Genomic DNA, 27,492 nt, shown 5'->3' on the forward strand with positions numbered 1-27,492 from the left:
CCCCTGGTCCCATATCGGCCTGGACTTCGTCACGGGTCTCCCGCCGTCCCAGGGAAACACCGTCGTCTTCACGATAGTGGACCGTTTCTCCAAGGCGGCCCACTTCGTGGCCCTCCCGAAGCTTCCAACGGCCCAGGAGACAGCGGACCTCCTGGTCCACCACGTCGTCCGTCTGCATGGCATCCCATCAGACATCGTCTCCGCTCGCGGTCCCCAGTTCACCTCACACGTCTGGAGGAGTTTCTGCCGGGAACTGGGGGCCACGGTCAGCCTCTCGTCTGGGTATCACCCCCAGACCAACGGGCAAGCAGAGCGGGCGAATCAGGAATTGGAGCAGACACTACGCTGTGTGACAGCCGCGCACCCGACGGCCTGGAGTACCCACCTGGCCTGGATCGAGTACGCCCATAACAGCCAAGTGTCATCTGCCACCGGCCTCTCCCCGTTTGAGGTGTGCTTGGGGTATCAGCCCCCCTTGTTTCCGGTGGTCGAGGGAGAGGTCGGTGTGCCCTCGGTCCAGGCCCACCTACGGAGGTGCCGTCGGGTGTGACGTGCCGCCCGCTCTGCCTTGTTGAAGGCCCGGACGAGGGCGAAGACACATGCAGACCGGCGGCGGGCCCCGGCTCCCACGTATCGTCCTGGGCAGGAAGTGTGGTTGTCCACCAAGGACATTCCCCTTCAAGTGGACTCCCCCAAGCTCCAAGAACGATACATCGGTCCCTTTAAAATCCGCAAAATCATCAATCCCGCCGCAGTGAGGCTTCAGCTGCCGGCCTCGCTGCGGATTCACCCAGTGTTCCATGTCTCCCGGATAAAGCCCCATCACACCTCACCCCTCTGCACCCCGGGCCCGGCACCACCTCCTGCCCGGATCATCGACGGGGAACCGGCTTGGACCGTGCGTCGGCTCCTCGATGTCCGTCGAATGGGCCGGGGTCTTCAGTACCTGGTGGACTGGGAGGGGTACAGCCCCGAGGAACGCTCCTGGGTGAAGAGGAGCTTCATCCTGGACCCGGCCCTCCTGGCCGACTTTTACCGTCGCCATCCGGAGAAGCCCGGTCGTGCGCCAGGAGGCGCCCGTTGAGGGGGGGGTCCTGTTGTGTGTGGGCCGCTGAAGAGGAGGTACTGCTGGCCCATCACCACCAGAGGGCGCCCTGCCTGGAGTGCGGGCTCCAGGCACCAGAGGGCGCCGCCGCCTGATGAGAGCTGCCAGGGTGACAGCTGTCACCCATTACTGGACACAGCTGACTTCACTCAGTACGGAGGTATATCAGCAGGACAGCGTCTCCACCTCAGTGCCGAGATATCACCTTGAGTTTAAGGTAATCACCTCTGCAACATATATCTGTGTTCAGATAAGTACTCACCTTTCCTGCTTCAGTGTGACAAGAGGTGGAGGCGGCTTTGCCCCTCTCATCTACCGGGTGCGGTCGCATCCCACCCTGTGTGTTTGTGTTCTTTCCCGCCAGCAGTACCGGATCCGACGAGCGGAGGCAGTGGCCACCTGGGAATTCGGGACTTGGCGGTTCCAGTACTTCTGGGTTTCGGTGGCAGAGGAGATCTGGGTGGTTCTGGTTCAACTAGGACGGACGTCTCCTACCTTCGGGCCTGCCCACAAGACACCAGCAGATTTCGGCTTACATCTCCAAATTGCTAATTGTTGTATCAGTTGTGCTATTTTCACAACAGTAAAACTTGTTCTTACTTTTCTCCATTGTCCGTTCATTGCGCCCCCTGTTGTGGGTCCGTGTACCTACACTTTCACAACATAAGGATCTGGTTAGACACCATGTTTCTAAGATTTGTGGGGCCAAGTACAATAACTTCAGTTTTATCTGAGTTTAAAAGCAGGAAATTAGAGGTCATCCATGTCTTTATGTCTGTAAGACAATCCTGCAGTTTAGCTAATTGGTGTGTGTCCTCTGGCTTCATGGATAGATAAAGCTGGGTATCATCTGCGTAACAATGAAAATTTAAGCAATACCGTCTAATAATACTGCCTAAGGGAAGCATATATAAAGTGAATAAAATTGGTCCTAGCACAGAACCTTGTGGAACTCCATAATTAACTTTAGTCTGTGAAGAAGATTCCCCATTTACATGAACAAATTGTAATCTATTAGACAAATATGATTCAAACCACCGCAGCGCAGTGCCTTTAATACCTATGGCATGCTCTAATCTCTGTAATAAAATTTTATGGTCAACAGTATCAAAAGCAGCACTGAGGTCTAACAGAACAAGCACAGAGATGAGTCCACTGTCCGAGGCCATAAGAAGATCATTTGTAACCTTCACTAATGCTGTTTCTGTACTATGATGAATTCTAAAACCTGACTGAAACTCTTCAAATAGACCATTCCTCTGCAGATGATCAGTTAGCTGTTTTACAACTACCCTTTCAAGAATTTTTGAGAGAAAAGGAAGGTTGGAGATTGGCCTATAATTAGCTAAGATAGCTGGGTCAAGTGATGGCTTTTTAAGTAATGGTTTAATTACTGCCACCTTAAAAGCCTGTGGTACATAGCCAACTAACAAAGATAGATTGATCATATTTAAGATCGAAGCATTAAATAATGGTAGGGCTTCCTTGAGCAGCCTGGTAGGAATGGGGTCTAATAAACATGTTGATGGTTTGGATGAAGTAACTAATGAAAATAACTCAGACAGAACAATCGGAGAGAAAGAGTCTAACCAAATACCGGCATCACTGAAAGCAGCCAAAGATAACGATGCGTCTTTGGGATGGTTATGAGTAATTTTTTCTCTAATAGTTAAAATTTTGTTAGCAAAGAAAGTCATGAACTCATTACTAGTTAAAGTTAATGGAATACTCAGCTCAATAGAGCTCTGACTCTTTGTCAGCCTGGCTACAGTGCTGAAAAGAAACCTGGGGTTGTTCTTATTTTCTTCAATTAGTGATGAGTAGAAAGATGTCCTAGCTTTACGGAGGGCTTTTTTATAGAGCAACAGACTCTTTTTCCAGGCTAAGTGAAGATCTTCTAAATTAGTGAGACGCCATTTCCTCTCCAACTTACGGGTTATCTGCTTTAAGCTACGAGTTTGAGAGTTATACCATGGAGTCAGACACTTCTGATTTAAAGCTCTCTTTTTCAGAGGAGCTACAGCATCCAAAGTTGTCTTCAATGAGGATGTAAAACTATTGACGAGATACTCTATCTCCCTTACAGAGTTTAGGTAGCTACTCTGCACTGTGTTGTTATATGGCATTAGAGAACATAAAGAAGGAATCATATCCTTAAACCTAGTTACAGCGCTTTCTGAAAGACTTCTAGTGTAATGAAACTTATTCCCTACTGCTGGGTAGTCCATCAGAGTAAATGTAAATGTTATTAAAAATGATCAGACAGAAGGGAGTTTTCAGGGAATACTGTTAAGTCTTCTATTTCCATACCATAAGTCAGAACAAGATCTAAGATATGATTAAAGTGGTGGGTGGACTCATTTACTTTTTGAGCAAAGCCAATAGAGTCTAATAATAGATTAAATGCAGTGTTGAGGCTGTCATTCTCAGCATCTGTGTGGATGTTAAAATCGCCCACTATAATTATCTTATCTGAGCTAAGCACTAAGTCAGACAAAAGGTCTGAAAATTCACAGAGAAACTCACAGTAACGACCAGGTGGACGATAGATAATAACAAATAAAACTGGTTTTTGGGACTTCCAATTTGGATGGACAAGACTAAGAGTCAAGCTTTCAAATGAATTAAAGCTCTGTCTGGGTTTTTGATTAATTAATAAGCTGGAATGGAAGATTGCTGCTAATCCTCCGCCCCGGCCCGTGCTACGAGCATTCTGACAGTTAGTGTGACTTGAGGGTGTAATTCAAGACTATAAGCATGCACTACTGGCTACAAAGTGGGCCTACTTGTTTTTGTATTAATGACAAGAGCATCATTCAAGCCAGCAGGCCATCTCAGAGCAAGTTGCCAGATCAGCGTTGCCAGAGCAAGCAAAAAAAAATTTCCTCCACAGTTTGTTTTTGAACTTCCATGCCTCAGTGGCGATCCGATTGTGTATCGCCTCAGGCCTTTGACTGGTTCTTTGACTGTTGGTATTTTGTCACCTCCAATATGGAAGTGGATTGTCTTGACCTGGCCATTAACTATGAAGAGACTGCAGGTGTTCTTGGGTTTGGCTTTCATTCTTGCCCAGGAAAAGAGGTCGTCGAGATGCTGGAGCAGATTCTCTGTGCCAGGTACAGTTTGGATAGGTGTGGTCATATCGTCCATGTGCACCTTCATTGGGGGTAAGACCTTCCTGAATTTCCCCTCCATGCAACTCCTCCCTGGAACCTCGTTGGATAAGTTCCACTGTCATCACAAAGAGGAGTGCCGAGATCACACACTTCATAATAATGCCTATTTCAAGTGCTTGCCATTCAGTGGTATAGTTCTTGGTAGAGAAGCACATGAAGGCAGAGCCGAATTACTTCATCAGGATGTACTTGACCTTGTCTGGAATATGGAAGAAATCCAGAACTTCCAGGACTTGAGGATGAGGTCATGTGGTACAGAGCCGTAGGCATTGGCCAGATTGAGCCAAACCACATGTAGCTTCTTCTTGTCCAGATCATCTGGGTGTGCTCCATGCATGCAGGGAAGCCAGGTATAACTACTTTCTGTACAGATGTATCTATGAAGCCATTGCTGATGAGGAAATCAGTGGTTCGACATGCTAGGACACTGAAAAATATTTTCCCTTACAATGTTTAGTAGTGAGATTGGTCTGATGCTGCCAACACCGACTGAATTCTCCTGTTTGGGTATCCAAATCCCATCAGCTAGGCACCAGACCTGTGGTACCAGGAACTCCTTCCAGGCTCTTTGAAGCAAAACAGCCAAGAGGTCCAGCACCAGAGTACATTTCTTGTAGAACTTATAGGACATCCAATTCATCCCAGGGGGACTTTTGGCATGGGGTTTCTGGACAAATTCTCTAATTTCTCTGATCCGGAAACAGGATGTGCCAAGTGGAACGCCTGGCTCGGTCAGCCATGGTATGCCCTCCATGTTGAGGAGTGTTTATTTCTCAGGGGTCCGAGTATATCTTCCCTAGGTGGGACTTCAGCTCTGGTTGGAATACATCTAGGGTTCCACTTTTTGCCTCTGTGAAGAGTTTCTTGGCAAAAGCATAGGGGTTCTTATAGAATGCCTCTTTCATCTTTCTCTTCTTTTTTCACTGTTTCCACTAGTTTTCAGCTCGACAGAGAATGATAATCTGCTTTTTGATGTCATCAAGCAGATTTTGAATGCCTGCCCATTCATGTGCTGGTACTTCTTTAAGTTAGCATTTCAAGGATCTCTGTCTTCTCCGTAGGAGGCCTTTTTTGACGTGCCACCTGTTGCATCTTTTCTCGATTTCACTGCTCCCCCTACTTACCAACTCACCAAACTTCTTGAGGCATACCTCATGTACAATTTCACAAAATGAGCTTAGCTGCTTGGCAGTTGAGCCTTTTAGACGACAGAGGAGTGTTGTTGATAGAACTTGGTCAAGTTCGGACCTGAACAAAGCTGTTCTTTCTCGTGTTCACTCTATTCATTTTCTCTTATCTTTACTCTCTTTTGCCTCTTACTGCTACCCTAGCGCTTATTCTTCATTGTGGCCAACAGGCTACCACGTGTCTCCTTTGTTTCTTGACTTTGGAACTTTTGATGGCAACACGCCAGCTTTGATTTTTTTTTTTAGGCTTGTCAAATTTTTTCACTTCTATAGACAACTTACTTGCTGAGGTTTTCAGAATAAGAGCAAATTCACAGAAAAGCATTTTTCCTTTTCCTGTAACGTTACAACATCGTTGTCAAGCCTTTAACTTTTTCTAAGTTTACAAAGACTTTTAATCCGGTCCCACAAGTTTGTGAGGACACCAGAGTACTATTTTTAACAAATAGCTAAACCTTCGTCCATGGGTCAACCCAACCAAGATGGATCTGCAGAACCACTGGTGTGTCCTGCTGGCAAAACAAGCCAAAAGCACTTATGGTATGACTGGGGACAACCAGTGGTTCAACCCCAGAACCAGGCAAACTCAGGCTGAAAACTGCTCATCAGTGACGGATGTGATCTTCAAAGGACCAACTAAGTGACCCATCATTCAGCAGGGCTTTGTTAAGTGTTACAAGGTGGCTTCATACAGATTTGTTTGATAATTTTCTTCATAAAAGGAGACCCAAAATTCATTACTAAATTCAAATGAGATTTATTCATTTAATTCCTTAAAGTACTTTCACTGCTTTTACTTTAACTTTCAACGTCTCATGAGTAACAAAATGTGTCCATAATATAACTATTTTATCATTGTTCATATCCTCAAAATGCCAGTAACCTGTTCATCTCTTGTATATTTGTAAATAAATGTATGTAAATAACCCTGCAGTGGTTTTATTGTGTTCAGGTGGAAACAGTGCTGGTCACTCGTATCGTAGAAGTTACAACTTTTAGATCTGAAACTGATTAATGATTTGAGACTGATTAATGATTACTGATTGTTTAAATTAAAGTTTTTGGTCTTTAAGACTTGGTGGTGCCCTCAATAACTTTGGGGTAATTAAATATTCCAATTAAATATTGCTTTTACTAATGAGGCATGATTTACCTTGGTCCCCATAAGGACAACATTTCAATATTAAAGATTAAAAATCTTAATATTCAAATTCATTAAATTTTTGGTCTGCCCATTTGATCTTAAAATTATTTTTGTGCCACGCTGGTGAGGCCCCACCAATTTTGGATCTTAATAATTATTAAATATTTAAACTTGGTACATCTTATGTTGCCACCGCGTGTGGCCACAGTTAACAACTGCAAATTATATTTAATTCTTCTAAACTCTTTATGAAACAAATAAGTTCTCCATTCCAAACCTTACCTATTTTTAGTAAAATGCTTGCAAACATGGGAACTCAGGACAGTATCTCACTAGTGCGCAACTGGTGGAGAGTAGGTGGAGACACAAAACTGCACCAAAACAGGCAAATAGGTGACAACTTTTTCATGAGGAATCTCAATGAATTGGTCCCCTTTACACGTCTGTAGATTGCAGCCGACTGTCAGCTGAATCCTATCCAGAGTGGCAGCAAAAATATGGCCAGAAATCTTGGGCAATCCACACACATATTGCATGAGATCCATCGACATTCCATGTTTGATACTCATGAAAGTCGAGTAAGTGAGTGAGTTAATCAGTGAAATCACCTGGTGGAGTCAGTGGCTGCAAAGAAAATCTGCACCCTCTTGGTCCTTTCTGGAACAAGTTGCCAACCTCTGATGTAGACATATTATATTGCTATTATGTGAAATGAGAAGGTGAGAATTCCCCTAGCTATAGGCAAAGAATAAAATAATAATGAATAATACACAAAAAACAGGAAGAAAAGTGTGGATAGCGCACTCACGGATGCACAGGAGCTGCATCTAAAATGGTCAATGGACTGCATTAATATAGCTCTTATTCATTTGCATCAGACGCTCAAAGCGCTTTACACACTAATGCCTCACATTCACCCAGATGTCAGGCTGCTGCCATGCAAAGCGCCCACTACACACCGGCAGTGGTGGGTACAATTAACCAAAAAGTTAGCTTCGTTAACCATTAATCAGGTAACTGAAAAGTTATCTTTTATGACGATAAACTGCTGAAAAATGTATCTTTATTACAAATAACCGATAACTTTTAGTATTGATTTGAATGCGGCCACATGAGATTACACTGTTGGATTCTGATAAATCAGTTTCACTTTAAGCGCTGCAGGGGCTGCTGGGTAAATTCAAATATCACAAACCAGAAGAATGCACGAAAAATGATTGAATAAAAAATAAAACCCCAAACACTGTTGTCATCTTTCAAAAGTAGTAAAACACAGTTTTAGAAGTCACAGTTTATCTCAGTATTAGATACACCATTATTTATGAACTAAAAGACTGCTGCTTTTTTCACACGCTTTCAAACCTGCGGCTTAAACAACCCGGAATATGTCCATTAATGCATTGATTGGCAGAGTAAAATACACGTAGTAAATATAAATTCTTACCTGTTAGTTTCATTGGGATTCATCTGAAAAAAATAATCATCCTGAGATTATCCAAAATGGTCTAAACGGTGAAGAAACGTCCCAGTCTGTACACAGCTGTGCCATGAGAGCTCCTCTCTCGCACCGAGTCTTGCCGATACCATCAGCCACAAAGAAATAAAATAAAATAATGCTGAAATTAGTCCATTTTGTTTTTGTGTAGCGCGGACGATAACACTTCTTCTTCTTCTTTCAGATCCAATGGCGGAATGCACCAGCACGAGGTGCATTTACTGGCTGGTGAGTGAGCGCTGAGATTTTACAAAACCTTAACTCCTGGCAGGCATAGTCATTTGTTTAGATCCGATGAAGTAATCCAGTGTCCTTTGGATATTTAAATAATTCTTTTTGCACAATGTGTGATGGCTTTTGCATCAGATTTCCAAAAGACAAGGGATGGTAACACTGTAACGTCCAAAGTGAACCTGAACTACACTACCCACAATGCTCCCTGTGTCGACCGGCCAATCATGTTTTGGCTTCTCCGTTGAGGACATCAAGGATTTATTCATTTTTGGTCTTATGGTAGCAGGGCTGGTACCTTCTGGCTTATGTGCTGCCCTGATCTACTGGAAAATTGGCAAGAGGCGGCATCAAGAACCACGGCCCCTCGCTTGTCCGTCATGATTAATGAGGTGGGCAAGGCAGTGCATTCTCAGACTGCGATGACTCTTGAACTCAGACGCAAATTGGATGACATCTTGGAGCAGATGCATGCCTTGCAGTTGAAGTTGAAGATTTTGGAGGCCGGTGAATATTCTTAATTCATAATTGGGAATATTCTTAATTCATAATTGGGATTTGGTTGTTCAAGTGGTACTGTTAAAAGTGTTTTTCACTGCTCAAACCACAACACTTCAGGCTTATCAAGCCTGAAGGACAAATTGTCCAACTGTTTTCCTCCTGAGGAATGTCTTCAGCCTGGGGATCATGTGGCTCTTTTCTTATCTCAACTCACAAAGACAATAAACTGTTTTCATAGGACTGAAGCATGCTCCACTCCCTCCCCCCACCCCCCTCCTACCCCCCATCAAACACCCACCACTCCGGCTTCTGCTCACGTCATTCCTTCCCCCTTTTGCGGGGGTGGTGCAGTTTTCGCTGCAGCTGGTCCCCGTTCCTCCCCTCAAGCTGATGGTGGCGTGTCTCAGGGTTGCTGCGTGACCTTCACCCACTTGCCTCAATTTGGATAACGGACTTCTTCAAACTTAGTGCACATAAACAATGTCAAATGTGTATGTGCTGTCTTTAATTCTGATGTGTGCCATTATTACGGTACACAAGTAATAATTGTGGACTAATTGCTGCCTGAGGTAACTGGAGTGTAAACATAATTTCTCCACTGTGAGATCAATAAAGTATAAAGTGTATCTCATATACAAGGTTGGGTAGGATTACTTTGAATGAATACATGTGGATTACATGTATGTATGTACATACATTTGGATTACTTGTAATCTGATTACTTTGGGATTACATTTCAAAGTAATCCTACCCAACCTTGCTCATATATATATATATATATATATATTTTTTTTTCTTTTTTTAAACATTTTTGTTTCCGTATTTGTATGCATGTGAACGCAGCTTAATGAAAAGAATTTATGGTGTTGAGTTATAGTTTCAGTATATCGATATTAAATTGAGGCATAACATTAAAATTGACATTTGTTTTACCTAAGGCTATTGTACAGTTCATTTTAGTGCAGTTGATGGTGAAGCACTGGCTGCCTTTTTCCTCTCATTTCGCTTCTGTTTAACAGGTGTCATAACTGGCTCAAGGTGCTCTCTGCACACTTAGTAATGGCCGGCGTGCGGCACGCCGCTAGTCACGTGACGTCCATTCCAGGTCTATATTTCCATGGCCATAAATAAACACACAATAGACAGACTAAAATGTTTGATTTTAGGGTTTATAAATGTTTTTGACGTTAAATGTTACTAGCAAAAAAAAAAAATGTTATCGGACTGAAAATTATCGGTACTCAATTTATTGGAAGATAATTGGTCCGATGATTGTTGTAAAACTGAAAACTAATCCGCTAGCAAAAACATTAGCTTTGATAATTATCTGCTATCGGATTAGCTGAACCCTGCCCATCACTGCACACCGGGAGCAACTAGGGGATTAAGGACCTTACCAAAGGACCCTTTGTGATTTTCCAGTCAGGCTGGGATTTGAACCGAGGGTCCTCTGGTCTCAAGTCCAATGCTTAACCACTAGACCATCACCTCCTCTAAATCTGATCAATATTACTGTCCCCACTGAATCTACTGTCCTCTCCTCCCAAGTAATGTCCAGTATACAGTCCTCTGCTGTCTCAGGTCTGTGATCTTCTGGAAGCTCTCCTTGATGTGCGTAAGTGGGCTTCGTGATTCTCTAGAAGCAAGGTACTTCCACTGATGTTCTCACAAACAAAAGAAAAATAACAAATTCAGATCGCTTCGTCCACATCATGCACACAGTTGTCATCCAGCCTACTGTCCCTGTGTGCTTGGGGGCCGTCATTGGCTCAGCAGCATTGAACTTATGTTCATTAAAACACACACACACACACACACACACACACACACACACACACACACACACACACACACACACACACACACACACACACACACACACACACACACACACACACACACACACACACACACCTTTATGGTGGAAGAAAGGGACAAAATAATCAAATACAAAAGTATTATGCAAAATCAATCACCATAAATTTCAAAAATAGTATAAATAAACAAGTCCATAAGTCAACTTGTCCATAAGTAGTGGACAAGTTGGCAAAGGAATCAAAGCTCACACATGGAACACACCCAACCCACCCGACCTCGACTCAGCCTGGCCAGGCATATAATTCCATAAAAGCAGTGGTGAATAATGGCAGGTGAGATTTCAAACAGACAAACCTGTAGTTCCGTAAAATAAGACATAAAAGGTTGCCATTTATGAATAAAACTCCCAGTGGATCCTCTCAATGTATATCCAATTTTCTCCAATTTAATTAAAAAAACATGGTTTAATTTAACCATTGATAAATAGAGGAATATCATTCTGTATGGAGGATAATGGAAATTAACTATCAGGGACCCCTGATTATGTCAAAATAACTTTTGACATAATCCCAGAGAAACTAAGCCAAAAACTGTAGGTTCAGACAAACGAAGAACATATGACTTAAATGGTAAGGAGAGCCATGCCATCTATCAGATTTGTCTTCTATCTCAGGAAATATTTAAGAAAGTATTGATTTATAAAAATGAACCAGATGTAGAACTTTAAATTAGATAAATTCAAGCCATGCACAAGAGGAAATGGTTCTAATCCTATCTATAGCTTTATTTCACAGTGCATCCTTCATTTGCATACCCAGTTCCTTCCCATACAATCTTAATTTTACTGATCCAATCAGATTTAAAGGATAAAATGTTACTAAGACTTCGAAATAGATACTTTTTTCACATGGATAAAGGGACAGCAAATTGTCACAGGACTGTTTAGAGGGTGTTAGTAGAAAATTTGCAAAAGTCTTAGAAATGAAGCTACGTATTTGAAAGGAGCAAAACAGATGTCCATAAGCCAACTTGTCCATAAGTCGTAGACAAGTTGGCAAAGGAATAATAAAAATAAACCCCTCAGCAAATAAATCTTTCAAACAGACTGTCCACAATAAAAGGCCACTCTGAAAGGTGCAGTTTTGTTTTATTGGGGGGGGGGGGGGGGGATACCAGTCAGTATCTGGTGTGACCACCATTTCCCTCATGCAGTGCAACACATCTCCTTTGCATAGAGTTGATCAGGTTGTCAATTGTGGCCTGTGGAATGTTGGTCCACTTCTCTTCAATGGCTGTGCGAAGTTGCTGGATATTGGCAGGAACTGGTACACGCTGTCGTATACGCCGGTCCAGAGCATCCCAAACATGCTCAATGGGTGACATGTCCGGTGAGTATGCCGGCCATGCAAGAACTGGGACATTTTCTGCTTCCAAGAATTGTGTACAGATCCTTGCAACATGGGGCCGTGCATTATCCTGCTGCAACATGAGGTGATGTTCTTGGATGTATGGCACAACAGTGGGCCTCAGGATCTCGTCACGGTATCTCTGTGCATTCAAAATGCCATCAATAAAATGCAGCTGTGTTCTTCGTCCATAACAGACGCCTGCCCATACCATAACCCCACCGCCACCATGGGCCACTCGATCCACAACATTGACATCAGAAAACCGCTCACCCACACGACGCCACACACGCTGTCTGCCATCTGCCCTGGACAGTGTGAACCGGGATTCATCCGTGAAGAGAACACCTCTCCAACATGCCAAACGCCAGCGAATGTGAGCATTTGCCCACTCAAGTCGGTTACGATGACGAACTGGAGTCAGGTCGAGACCCCGATGAGGACGACAAGCATGCAGATGAGCTTCCCTGAGATGGTTTCTGACAGTTTGTGCAGAAATTCTTTGGTTATGCAAACCAATTGTTTCAGCAGCTGTCCGAGTGGCTGGTCTCAGATGATCTTGGAGGTGAACATGCTGGATGTGGAGGTCCTGGGCTGGTGTGGTTACACGTGGTCTGCGGTTGTGAGGCTGGTTGGATGTACTGCCAAATTCTCTGAAACGCCTTTGGAGATGGCTTATGTTAGAGAAATGAACATTCAATACACGAGCAACAGCTCTGGTTGACATTCCTGCTGTCAGCATGCCAATTGCACGCTCCCTCAAATCTTGCGACATCTGTGGCATTGTGCTGTGTGATAAAACTGCACCTTTCAGAGTGGCCTTTTATTGTGGGTAGTCTAAGGCACACCTGTGCACTAATCATGGTGTCTAATCAGCATCTTGATATGGCACACCTGTGAGGTGGGATGGATTATCTCAGCAAAGGAGAAGTGCTCACTATCACAGATTTAGAGTGGTTTGTGAACAATATTTGAGGGAAATGGTGATATTGTGTATGTGGAAAACATTTTAGATCTTTGAGTTCATCTCATACAAAATGGGAGCAAAACCAAAAGTGTTGCATTTATATTTTTGTTGAGTGTATATACGAGGTCTGTTAGAAAAGTATCCAACCTTATTATTTTTTTCAAAAACCATATGGATTTGAATCACGTGTGATTGCGTCAGCCAAGCTTGAACCTTCGTGCGCATGCGTGTTTTTTCACGCCTGTCGGTTGCGTCATTCGCCTGTGAGCAGGCTTTGAGTGAGGAGTGGTCCACCCCTCTTGTCATTTTTTTCATTGTTTAGGAATGGCTCAGAGACTACCACTTTGCTTGATCAAAATTTTTTCAGAAACTGTGAGGGACATCAAAGTGGACACCATTCGAGAAATTCAGATGGTTTTTGGTGAAAATTTTATGGGCTTCAAAGAGATTACGTAGTGTTACTGTCGCTTTAAGGAGGGCCCAGAGCGACTGGTGGTGCGCCGCGCTCTGAAGCCCCCATCGACAGGCTGAACGATCATTTCATTTCTAAACGGATGGCTGTATGGATCCGTGACCATCGTGTGCAATTTCTCTGGTTATCACAAGAGCTGGACATCAACCATTTTCTGGCAGATTTCACTTTTAAGAAGAGATTTTGTCATGGAAAGCCAAGCGGAAGCTTCGCGCGTCACGATGGATTCGCTGCTGGAACGAGACAAAACCACCTCCATTTTTGTCTCACAGGACGGCTTTGAGATGGCGTTCAGACAGCTGTTGGTGGTTTTTCCAACGAGTGATTATCCAAAAAATTGTGGATGTGCCTGGAGCTGCCAGAACATGTCCTGTGAGGCTTCATCATGGCGTTGCTTTGCGCCATGCGGCACCGTCGCGACTTTTAGTTCAGCCACATTGTAGAGGTGACCTATAAATAGGGAGAAGTGCTCATTATCACAGATTTAGAGTGGTTTGTGAACAATATTTGAGGGAAATGGTGATATTGTGTATGTGGAAAAAGTTTTAGATCTTTGAGTTCATCTCATACAAAATGGGAGCAAAACCAAAAGTGTTGCATTTATATTTTTGTTGAGTATAGTTATAATTTGAAGGGCATAGAAGTCTTTAAAAAACCAAGATTTAGAACCAAGACAAAGGAACGGAGTATTGCAGTGAATGGTGTAAAATTATGGAACAACCTCAAAGAGTCAAGGTCACTTAAATTATTTTAAAAACATATTAAACTTGATGTATTTCGTAAGTATGAAACTATAAAATAAGTCAGTGGGCTGTGACAAAGTCAAAAATGTAATCTGTTAATAATGTTTAGAATGTTTGAAGTTTAAAATGTAATCTATTAGGGATGTAGTCTTTTAAATAATGGTTAAAATTAGGAAAGAAGTCGGTGGCATGTGACAAAGTCATAGAAATGCAATGATGTCGATTGATGATGCTTTGCAAGATTGTATTGTAAAAAAGGGGCAGAATATATGACTTGTTCTTCCAAACTGCTCCTTTTCGTTCTGTGGTTTGTAATGTTTTGTTAATTTTGCTTTTCTGTTTTTCTTTTAAATGAATGAAATAAATCCTCAATTAAAAAAAAAAAAAAGTCTCACTCGGCAATTCTCGGCTTTTCTCTGCATGTGATGTAGTTAAGAGCAAAACAAACATCCCAGACAGAGACAGACAGAGGGAAACGAATGAGGTTCTGTCCGATAAGCTTCAGAGATTTTCTTTGAAAGCAGTGGCTCGGATTTACAGAGGAGACAACACACTTAAACTCGACAACACCCCAAAACTCTTAATTTTTTTTCAGTCTGTCAGATTTTGGAACTTAAAGTGTCGTGATGCTGCTGTTTGTGCCACAGCTGCTGGTTTACTGCTGCTATGATCATGGACATACCTGGACATGTAGATGTATGTCTCCTATTGGAAGACATATATCAGAAGATGCTATTTTCAGGAGATAATGGACTATCTAATGTGCCATGATCCTGACAGAAGTTGAGTTGAAGGAAGAGCTGCGATCGGACATTATGCGTGCGTGCACGGTATCAGAACCCGAGAGCGAGTGGACCTGGATATTATTCTCTGGCCGAGTGGAACTTGAAAATGATGTCTAGGTGTGGATCCATGAGGATGAGAGGACCGTTCCATGGCTGGTGATCGCAATTGCGATCGCGTGTGTGTGACGCGTGACGCGTGCATGAGGGCTTGTTTTTGTTGTGGACTAATCTTTACACTGGGGTGAGTGGAATGTTAATTTTTTTCATCTTTTGCTTTGTGCTCTTTTCAGTGGAGCTATTTACTTTCAGAGAGTCTGTGTGTGTGTGTGTGTGTGTGTGTGTGTGAGTGTGTGTGCGTGCGTGTGTGCACATCAGCTGTTTTAACCCCCAATTTAGATGCACTTCTGGCTGAATTTGAACAATATATAATCAGTATTAAGCTTGTAGACTCTCAAATTAATCTCTATAAGGAACTTTTTTAAAAAAGAATGTTGAATAATCCCTTAAAAACAGCTGACGTGGGTTAAAACAGCTGTTACGCTGTTTTAACCCGCATGTCAGCTGTTTATTGCTGCTTAATGGACGTGGAATGTCTCCGTGATGACACAGATATATATCAGGGCTGTGAAAACTCCGCGGATCCAAGGAATTCCGCGGATTTCATCATGCGGGGGGGGGGGTTAGTGTTGTACTCTGTGATCGGCACTGAGTTTTTTAAAATACCTATCGCAAAGTGTTTCCTTTTTTTACGACCACGTGCAAGTTTTATAAGTCCACAGATGCTGATCTGTGTGTTGCAGATACAAATCTGTGTCCTCGGATCCGCGGAACTTCGCGGAGGAAAAATGCCACTCAAAGCGTAGCTGTTACGACAGGTGCCGTAAAGCGGGACTGGGTGGTTGCTGCGGCGACACTGTGTGGTTCTTGTAAGACGCTGAAGCTAAATGTAGCATGTGGACATTGCAAACTTTTAGAGCTCTCTAATTTTTAAAAGAAGAATTTTGCACCACGTCTGTGTCACGGAGTGACATCAAACAGAGGGAAGATGCCAAGAAAGACGGTTTGAAAAAGTTTGACAAGGACAAGAATCTGTGGAATTGTTGCTGACTTATGAACACATCTGAAAGATAAAAGAAACAGGAAAAGTGAACTGTGCTGTCAGGAAACACGGTAAGAATTTTTCTCTACCTGGAAAATAAACATTGTGCTGTTCAAACAGGGTTTTAGACAAGATTATGTGATTCTTTTTTTATTAATAATCTAGACTTTCTTTCATTGGAAAAAATACATTGTGGTTTTGAATGAATGTACATGAATTTACACAAGAATGTACATGAGTTTTTATTAATGTAGATGTTGTGATGGTGTAGGAACACGGACCCACAACAGGGGGCGTTAAATGAACGGGGCAATGGATAAGCCAAACAGTTTAACAATTTAATGTTGTGAAGTGCACAACGGAATACAGACAAATACAGTTTTGGTACCACAGACAATTATATGTAGAGTGACGTGTGGGCAGGCTTGAGGATAGGAGACGTCCGTCCAGAACCGAGCCGGATCCCACACGGCTTCCACCGCCAATGGATCTGAAGAACACCGGAGCCGCCAAGTCCTGGATCCCCAGGTGGCCACCGTCTCCAGCTGTCAGACCTGGTACTGCTGGCAGAGAACAGAAACAGTATTGATGACTGTGAGTTTGCACACTCAGTAATCCCACAGACTGTGTTCGTTAGGGAGGGAGCACCTCCACCTCCAATCACACACTCGTGCAGCTCCTGTCTAACCACTTATCTGGTTGGGGTGTGAAGCGAAGCCGTCGCTGATCACACCAAACGCCAATCCCACAGATAAGGCAACACCACAGGAAAACGGCTGCAAAAGAGTTTTATTCAATTTTAAGTCAGCAGAGAAATTACCTCTTCTGGTGGCTGATTTCTCAGCGAGGAGGTGGAGTTGCAGTCCGGTCTTTATGGTGATGAGTTGGATGAGTGACAGCTGGTGCTGATGACGTGTGACAGCTGTCACTCCCAGTGGCTCCGACGCCCTCTCGTGCTTGAAGCCCGCACTTCAAGCAGGGCGCCATCTGGTGGTGGTGGGCCAGCAGTACCTCCTCTTCAGCGGCACACATAACAGTAGACTTTTTTCATGGGAAAAAAGACACTGTGGCTTTGAGTGGATTTACAGGAATTTACACAACAATATTTTACGTTTTTATTATAAGGTGTGTTATTGATATTTTACCATGATTTTCAAACTATTCTTCAAGCGTTAGCTGTGGTTTTTGAAATGCTGTAACAATCTTTTCAGTCTTCATGAATTTCATGCAGTTTAACTGTTCTAATGCATAATTTGGTTTACAATTAAAAGGAAAATCATTCCAAATTCTACTTCCATGTCATATTCTGTTATTTCAACATTATCATTGGCAGTATAAATGAAAGGTTGAATCTAGGATCATTTAAATAAGCACTTCTTTTGAGATTTTTTTCTTCCAGGAGGTGCCGCGTGGAATGACTGAAACCTAAACCTACTTCTAGGCATCTTATATATGCTACTCTGGAACCACCCCTAAACCCAAACAGTTCAACTGTCAGTCTCACTGAGGTCCTTAGTCTGGGTCTCATTAACATAAGATCACTATCCTCAAAATCATTGTTAATTAATGATCTAATTATTGATCATCACTTAGATATGATTCGGTTATGTGAAACCTGGCTTAAACCTACAGCTGTCCTCCCCATAAATGAGGCCTGCCCACCAGCATATACATTTAGTCACGTCCCTCGTGATGCGAAGCAAGGCAGGGATGTTGCTTTTATTTATAAATCTACGGGTGATTCTTTAAGTACGGGCACTATTGGCCTTGTAAATTTAATTTCCACCACACCATTGCCTTACAATATAAAGCGCCTTGGGGCAACTGTTTGTTGTGATTTGGCGCTATATACATGTGCTCTGATGTCACTGTTTATCTCCATAGAAACTACCCAACTACCCAAACAATCTTTCATACAAACTGTTTAAAGGGACATTAGTGTTGTGGTGGAAATTATGGCAATAGTGTGGGACAACTACATTTTGTTTAAAAAAATCACAACAGTTGTATGACATTGAATACCCCAATTATGTTTTGATTATTTTACTGATATTTTATTCAGAGATATTGTAAAACATTAGAAAAAACGTTTCTTTACCATTCATTTTTATCATTGAAGATCAAAAGTCTGGGTGTGGGACAAGCACAAAACGGCAATATTTGCATATAATGATGCTGAAAAAAGGTGAAAAAGTCATCATAGGCTACTAGAACAAATTTCTTAACACACTTTCATTGTAAAGATAACTATAAAAGTGTGAAATTTCCCCTTTTTTCTGTTTTTCATACAATATGATCAAAGGACATAATAAGTGCCCGTAGTCTAAGAATCACCCCTACGTTGAGCTTATTAGCTGTTGGGGGTCACAAATATAACTCGTTTGAACATCTGATTCAATGTTTTCCCCAGGATATTACGCATTGCCAAGGTCAGAAGAATAAAAATCAGCCGTATTACTTTGTATATAGGCCTCCTGGCCCATATTCTGAATTCTTGGATGGATGGATGAGATTTATTGTCATTGTCATTACAAGTGCAACAACGAGATTATGTCCACACTCACATTTCCACAGACAAGATGCAGCAATTAATCCACAATTATTACTTGTTTACTGTAACAATGGCACACATCAGAATTAAGACAACACATATACATTTGACATTGTTTATGTGCACTAAACATGAAACAGTCGATTTCCCAAATTGAGGCGATGTGAGTGTGTGGTAGCCGCTGCAAATGGAGTCTCGCCGCCGCTAGCTTGGGGGGAACGGGGACCTGCCATAGCTAAAACCACGCAGCCCCTGGAGGGGAAAAGGGGTGGCATGAGCGGTGGCTGGGATGGGGTGTGTGATGGGGCAGGAGGGGAGGTAGGAGGGAAAGTGGAGCATGCTTCAGTCTTTGTCCATGTGTGAGTCTGTCTGTCCTTGTGTACTGGGGTAAGAGAGATAAGGAGGCAGCCAATCTTCCCAAGGCCGTAGAAATTCTTCTGGAGGAAAAACAATGGGGATTTTATCCTTGAGAGGCTGATAAGCCTGCCGTGTTTGTGGTTGAGCAGTGAAAAACACTTTTCCAGCTTCACATGAACAAACCAAATCCCAGTTATGAAAATTTCCACGGCCTCTGAAATCTTCACTTTCTCCTGCAAGGCGTGCATTTGCACCGAGATGTTATCCAATTTGCATCTGAGTTCAAGGGTTAACGCAGTTTGAGAATGCATCACCTTGCCAAATTCATTAATCATGAGGATGGACAAGCGAGGGGTCGTAGTTTTGGTGGCAGCCATCTTGCCAATCTTCCGGTAGGTCAGGGCAGCACATAAGCCAATAACTACCAGCCAACCTACTATGAATCCAAATATGAATAAATCCTCATACTGGGATTTCGGCAATGCATTCGGGACTTGACACACATTAGTGGAAATACCCTGGATTTGGTTCTTGCACGTGGTATTGCTGTCACGAATATTGACATCATGCCTCTTATATCAGTGGTCTGTGATCAATCACTTATTAAGTTTACAGTTTCGCTGCCGTGTTTCGTGGAACAACATCCTTATATATCACTATGGCGATGCATCAACTCCTCAACTAAGACAACTCGAAGCTAGACTGCCTGATGTCTTAGCTTCACATTTGTCGAATGCTCAATCAGTAGACAGTCTTGTAGATAGTTTAAACTCAGTGCTCAAAACTACACTCGACATGATTGCGCCACCTGTGTTAAAACCGCACTCCCCGAAAACACAGTTACCTTGGTTCAGTGATTACCTGCGTGACCTCAAGCATAAAGCTAGAGGTCTAGAACAGAAATGGCGTAGTTCAAAATTAGAAGTATTCCATCTTGCGTGGCGTGATGCTATCTTAGACTATAAGCATGCATTACTGGCTACAAAGCGGACTTATTACTCTGATTTGATCAACAAAAACAAGCATATCTCAAAGTTCTTGTTCAACATGGTGGCAACACTTATTCATGAACAACCACCTGTAGTTCACTTTCTTTTTACAGCACAAGATGTCCTGGATTACTTTGAAAAGAAAATAGAAGACATTCAGTTAACACACATTCAGTTTTCGGACGTCTCCGTAGCTGTTTGCTGCGAATGCCGTATACTTTGAAACCGGTCACGGCAGTGCACAAAGTAATCCTGGTGGATCATCGGATGGTCACTAACAGCCTACATCTTAATTGTTATGATTTCAGTGCGACATGTCCTTTAAGAATGTTTTTCAGTATTGCTGCACTTTGTGTGAAATCATTGTGATATCATATATCATACTGATATGACAATATTGACATATGCTTCTTTGGCCATATTGTACAGCCCTACTGTCAACTAGCTAAAAAGTTTTAATATTAATTTACATTTACATTTAAAAAAAATGCTTAAAGTGGCAGGGAGTTAAGAGGGCTGTAATTGGGGGGTTTGGGGGTGGAGCCCCCCCCCCAGAAACTGAAAAGCAAAAAAGGAAAAATGGTTAAAAAGGTGGGAGGTCTGGTAGGGGGGGGACTCCCCCCCCCAGAAGCTGAAAGGTTTTAGCCATGTTCTTGCTCCCCAGAACCATTTTACTGGATGGTTTGATGGTGAGGAGCTTCCAGGCATGTGAGAGGCAAATAAAGAAAAATGCTTAAAAAGGCAAAAAATGCTTAAAAAGGTCTGGGGGGTGAAGCTGAAAGGTTTTAGCGATGCTAATGCTCCCTTGAAGCATTTGCTGAAAAAAAGTCTGAAGGACCTAAATGACATGGTGAGATGCTGCAGAGCTTTGCTCGTTCATGTCTGCAACATGTACATATTATGTTTTTTTTATATGCTTGAGTGTGAAAACTACTCTCAGTGGTAAAATGTCCAATTTTGGGTGCTCCAACTATGTTTAAAGCCCTGCATTGAATGTTTAGGTTGGGAACTAATGGAGACTTTGTAGAATATGATAAAGCAGTGTATAAACTACTTTCAATTTCAATTTATTTTCATTTATATAGCGCCAAATCACAACAGAGTTGCCTCAAAGCGCTTCACACAGGTAAGGTCTAAACTTACCAACCCCTAGAGCAACAGTGGTAAGGAAAAACTCCCTCTGAGGAAGAAACCTCAAGCAGACCAGACTTAAAGGGGTGACCCTCTGCTTGGGCCATGCTACAAACATAAATTACAGAACAATTCACAGAACAATTCACGGACGAATATACAAGAAATGCTATTGGCGCACAGGACAGGAGGATCCCCAACACGAATACAACTCCCATCTCTGGATGGTTTGAACAGCTAACTTAGACTCCTGACCTTTAGCTAAGCACATTCAGAAAATGAATAGATGCATTGCATAGAATTATGCAAGGGTATTTTAGGACTTAGGTGAAGGTCGTGTTTTTGGAAAAATGCTTTAATAGTAACACTGGTACAGGGAGACACTTATGGCGGTGATTCCTAAAGTGTATGTGACTGTAGAGGTCCAGGGCCTGCATATGCCATTTGGAGGACTTGGAGACAGACCTTTGGTGCTTTTTTGTGATGAATGGAACTGTCAGCTGAAGATGATGTAGCCATTTGTGTTCCACATCAGCGATCCTTGGTCTTTTGGGGGTAGGAGGACGGTTAGTAATAGTGAGTTAAAAAAAAAAAAATCATGAAAATTTGAATCATTTCATGACAGGAGCATGAAAAAAAAAAACTTGAGCCTGGGCTGCAAAATTAAAAGTGAAGCACGCGCGGGGTGGGTGGGTGGGATGGTTATGGTTAGGGTTGGGGAAAGGAGTAGGGTTAAGTTATGGTTAAGATTAGGGTTGGGGATAGGAGTAGGGTTAGTAATAGTGAGTTAAAAAAAAAACTGTCAAAAATTTGAATCATTTCGTGACAGGAGCACGAAAAAAAAAAAAAAAACGTGAGACTGGGCTGAAATGTGACCACTGGATTCTAATTTGTGTGTGGTTGCTTACCTGCACAGTTTCTGTCTTTGCATGTTTGACAATTATTTGTTGTACTGTGTTTTGTGTGGGCAAAGCAGATGGTCACCCCAATAAATCTGGTTTGCCTGAGTTTTCTTCCAGCAATCAAAAAAAAAAAAGCCTGAGGGAGTTTTCTTCTTTCCAAGCTTGCCTCTGTGGTTGCTTAGGTGTGATCCACCTAACTAAAGTGTGTTGTTGTCGTTCATTCATTTTCTGCTGCTTATCTGGGCCGAAGCAGCAGCAAACCAGGTAGCTCAATCTGCACTTCCCTATCCTGAGCCAAGTCCCCTAATGCTTCCCGGAAGATCCCGAGGTGTTCCCAATCCATCTTGGAAATATAATCCCCAGCATGTCCTGGATGTGCCCCGGGGCCTCCTCTCAGTTGGACATGCCTGGAAGACCTCCCTAGGGTGACGACCAGGGTCATCCTCATCAGATGCCCAAACCACCTAAACTGGCTCCTTTCAGTGCAAAGAAGCAGTAGCTCTATTCAGAGGTCCTCCCAGATAGTCCAGCTTCTCACCGTGTCCCACAGTGTAATCCCAGATACTTGAGAGAGGAATCATTCCACCTCTTGTATCCGTGACCTTATTCTTTAGGTCATTAGGGTAGGAGGATAGGAGGATAAATCGACTAGTAAATTTAAAGTCTTGACTTCTGGCTCAGCTCTTTCCTCACCACCACGGTGATGCAGCATCTGTAAAGCATCAGACTGTTAGACTCAGTGGTGCGAGGTGGTTGGACACAACTGCAGGATTCAGGCGTTCATGCAGGGTTCAGAACACAACAATGCTGGCAGTAACAAGCAAGTGTATCCCAAGCATGAGGCAAAAACAGAGTCCAAAACACATGCAAGCAGGTACAGGACAAAACTCATAGAAGAAACGTTCAAACGAAAGCACAAGGCACGACAATCTCGCAAGGAAGTGAGGGGAGAGGTGTAACTTACAAAGGGGAAGTGAAAAGCAGGAAATGAAGGACAGGTGTGGTGGAAGGATCTAGAATGGGGTGTGGCAAACAGGGAGAAGTGGAGGGAAATGCCAAACACCAAACACACAGACAAATAACAAGCAAAATCCCACATAAAAAACCCAATAATGAACAAAAACACAGAACAAAACCTCACAGTTCAGTCATGAAACAGACATTGCCCCAATCCCTCTTTTGATCTTACGCTCCAACCTGCTCCCACTTGTGAACAAGACCCAGAGATTGGAAGGATTTTCTTTGAAAACAGTGGAGCATCTGTTATCTATTCTTTCCCCCGGTATTATCAAACTAAACTGATATAGCAGCCTGTCTGTTCTGTATAAGCCTGATCCCGTCAGTTCTCAGAAGCTAAGCAGTGTGGGTCCTGGTTAGTACTTGGATGGGAGACCTCTTCAGAACACCAGGGACTGTGTGTGTGTTTCTTCAGGGAAACCTGGAGTTGCATCAGGAAGGGCATCCCATGTAAAATTTGCACCAATTACCATTGTGGATCTGCCTGTATCTGCTGTGGCAACCCAGAACAAATGGAAGCAGCCGAAATGTCAACAACATCAAGCTAAATTGACACACTGCCAAATAAATTAGGTTGTTGTTCAAACTTGAGCATGAGATTTTAGTAGTGGACAACAAAACAATTCTGGGGCATGTGGCTCAGGAAAAGGGTTCTAGTGACACCTATGTGTTGTTGTCAAGGTTCACTTTTGGATAGAACTGATCAAATGTCAAGTCCACACAATCATTTATGATGATATTCCTGAACCACCAATATGAAGTCATACAGTAAACAGTCCTTCTGTTTGTCACATGAACTTTGACTTCAGGTGACCTGCAAGGCCACCCAAGGCCTGTATGTCTTTGAATGTGGGAGGAACCCAGAGAACCTGGAGGGAACCCACACAACCACAAGGAGAACATACAAACCTCCGCACAGAAAGGAACAGGTTGGATTTGAACCCAGGACCTCTGTTGACTGAACATGTTTTTAGTCATCCATTTTTAATGAAAAACTTCCCCACCCACTTCTGTTGTTGTTTCAAATGTCTGTATGAAGTTTTTCCTGAAGTATGCTCAGCCACGTGATGAAAAAACAACCTGACTCCCTCCTGTGCTCCCCAGCTGCCCTCTGACAACATGAGGTTGCATCATTATCGGCTCCCTATACGACAGGAAGCATCCAGACAGGCGCCGTAATCAGACATGTTTTCTGTGGCTCAATCATCCCTGTCAGGGGCAATAATTATTCCGCTGTCATCTTAATTAAAACTTGGCCTGGTAATTAAGAGTCATTGTTTCTCTGGCAGAGGCAGCATTGACATGCACATCATCACTCACTATTCCTGGCTTTCTTTGGCCTTCTCCTGCTTCAGGCTGCAGAACTGTCACTCCCTCCTATTTCTGCTTTTTTCACTTGTCAGAATGACAGTGTGGGCTTCAGGGGAACCTCCACCTACAACCCAATTATCCCACGTTTCTTGATTGTCCTGAAATGGACAGCAGCTTTGACCTTCCCAGGAGGCATAACACCCCACCAAAAAAGGAATACTGATGGACCAAAAAGCAAATACGGGTCAACGCTGGTGCAAAGGGAGGCAGCCTTTGCATTCTGGCAGCTGTGCAAAAAGGTTTGATATGCAGAAACAGCAGGGCACTGATGAGAAATACAGATATTGTCATTTCAGATGTCCTCATCCCATCTCAGTCCAGATGAGGACATTTTTTTTTTCCCAAAACCAACACAATTGCTTTGGAAGTGCATCTGTGACTTCAGTAATGCATCATAAAGAAACAAATTTTCAGCTCCAGCTGTTCTTATATTTTATGAAGGCTGAAGGCGGTGCACTTTATGAACCTTCTTCATAAACACACACACACACACACACACACACACACACACACACACACACACACACACACACACACACACACACACACACACACACACACACACACACACATGACCAAAGTGGATGACAGTGGTGATGGTTAAAAAAAAAGAAGAAAAAGGAGCAGCCACAGTGGTAACTGTGATATTTTCAGGAAACATATCAAGTTGATAAAGTTGTATTTTTTATAGCTGGTTTGACTTCTTTTCATTCACAGTGTCAAACCTGAATCTGTATTACAATTAATTCACATCATAATATGAAACACAACTGTGGCATCCAGCACAGTCATTGATCAGTTCAAATCCCTTGTATTTAGGAATTCAGCTCATTTTGAATGGCTCTGAGGGAGGAGACACTCTGTGATTGGTGAGATCTGAGTTGTATCTGCAGTTAGGTGAAGAGAAGTGCCGCATAGGCCCTGAGACCCATTACGTCATGCTTATCTCTGGATTCCATAGTGTGAAGTGGATGAGACTCATCTGCTTTTGTTGGACAGATTTCCAGTCTGACACAGGTTACTCCCAAACCATGGCTGATCTCCATCTGATTTGCAGTAGATTAATCATCTTGTCCAAGGATTCAGGCAGTTCAGTAAGAACTGAACCCAGATCTAGGTGAGATACCCACCCACAGACTGTGGTTGGGTATCCCTCCGCATCACCCGGATGCAGAGGGCTGTGATTCATCACTTTTCCAGTTTCTCTCCTTCCGCTCCTGCCATATTTAAAGTCTGATTAAAAGTTTTTGCAGCGCGCATGCAGATTACAACACAGAGGAAGCCGCTACACTAGTTACTACCTGTATGAAGGCTGTTACTAAAATCAAACATGCCTCTAATTATTTATGAATATTAGCTCGAAATAGCTTAATCTACTGAATTATCTTAAACTGAACCACCTGTACTGTTATCGTGAATGGAGACACTATTTTTTTTTTTTTAAGTTTAGAAATTTATTGAGCAGATTAAACAATACATTCATACGAGGTCTGTCAATAAAGTAACGGCCCTTTTTATTTTTTTCAAAAACTATATGGATTTCATTCATATGTTTTTACGTCAGACATGCTTGAACCCTCGTGCGCATGCGTGAGTTTTTCCACGCCTGTCGTTGACATCATTCGCCTGTGAGCACGCCTTGGGAAGGAGTGGTTTGCTTTGGAAGCGAGACAAAGGAACACCTCCGTTTCGGCTCCAGCTCTCCACAATTTCACTGATACTTACTGGACTGGTAAGCACTGAAAGCCGAGATAGACATGTCCAAACTTGTCCTCTGAAACGCCGAAACGGAGGTGTTCCTTTGTCTCGCTTCCAAAGCGAATCGGTCTTTACGCGCGAAGCCTCCGCACGGCTTTCCATGACAAAATCTCTTGTTAAAAGTGAAATCTGCTGGAAAATGGCTGATATCCAGCTCTTGTGATAACCAGAGAAAGAGCACACGACGGTTTCGTATCCACAGAGGCATCTGTTTAGAAATGGTCCGCGTCGTTGCAGCTTGAGCGCGGCACGCCGAGCGTCCTTAAAGGGGTCCTTAAAGCTGTCGTAATAGACCTTATTCTCCGTGAAGCCCGTAAAATTTTCACCGAAAGCCAGATAAATTTTTCGAATGGTTTCCAGGTGCCAGTTTCTAACAGCTTCTGAAAAAATTCTGATGGAAAAAAAAGTCTTTTTCATTCCGCCATTTCCAGACAATGAAAATCCGACGAGGGGGCGGGACCACTCCTTCCCAAGGCGTGCTCACAGGCGAATGATGTCAACGACAGGCGTGGAAAAACTCAAGCATGCGCACGAGGGTTCAAGCATGTCTGACGTAAAAACATATGAATGAAATCCATATAGTTTTTGAAAAAAATAAAAAGGACCATTACTTTATTGACAGACCTCGTATACATTTACAGGGAAAAAGAAAACATACAACTCAAAAGGAGTAGGCTGAAGCTATTGTGAGCCTACCCCTCTACAGTATCATCGTTTATAAGCTGCTTCTTTTGCACAAAGCTCTTGCAATAATTTTCATTATTGATTTTATACTTACATTTTTGAGTGATTAGCAACACTACTGTAACAAACTTCAGTCAGTAAACCAATAAGGTCCATCCCGGCCACATGCACTCCACAGTGTGCAGGTCTCTGTCCATAGACCTTTTAGTAAGTTTCACACAAATAGATCATTGATCTTTAGCATACTCTTTAAATACATACATTCTCGTAGTCTTTTAAATTGTAATATACTTGTAGCATTTTTCAAATGATCCTGTAGTGCATTCCATAGGTTCACCCCCCTTCTGGTAATACATTGGCTTTTGAGAGTTATACGCGCACACTGAACTTTAAGGTTGAGATTCTCTCGTAACTGATATCCTCCTTCTCTTTTCAAAAACATATTTTAGATGTTACTGGGAAGTACGCAGTAAACTGCTTTCAAGAGCTTTCAGAGTTTTCAACTTTATTATGTCATCAAGTTTTAGGATTTGGGATGTTAGGAACAGTGTGTTAGTATGGTCCCTAAAGCCAACGTTATGCACAATCCTAATAGCTTTTTTT

General features: G+C 42.7%; 1 long non-coding RNA gene across 1 annotated transcript; it reads left to right on the forward strand.

Moving 5' to 3' along the window:
- The first annotated feature begins 641 nt into the window (after positions 1 to 641).
- On the forward strand, positions 642 to 27,492 carry LOC117513231. The gene is made up of 6 exons (XR_004561496.1): positions 642 to 654; positions 10,971 to 10,975; positions 12,559 to 12,568; positions 14,119 to 14,122; positions 22,874 to 22,885; positions 27,386 to 27,492. It is a non-coding gene; the product is annotated as an uncharacterized LOC117513231 (long non-coding RNA).

Source organism: Thalassophryne amazonica, chromosome 7 (genome assembly GCF_902500255.1).
Source record: "Thalassophryne amazonica chromosome 7, fThaAma1.1, whole genome shotgun sequence".
Lineage (NCBI taxonomy): Eukaryota > Metazoa > Chordata > Actinopteri > Batrachoidiformes > Batrachoididae > Thalassophryne > Thalassophryne amazonica.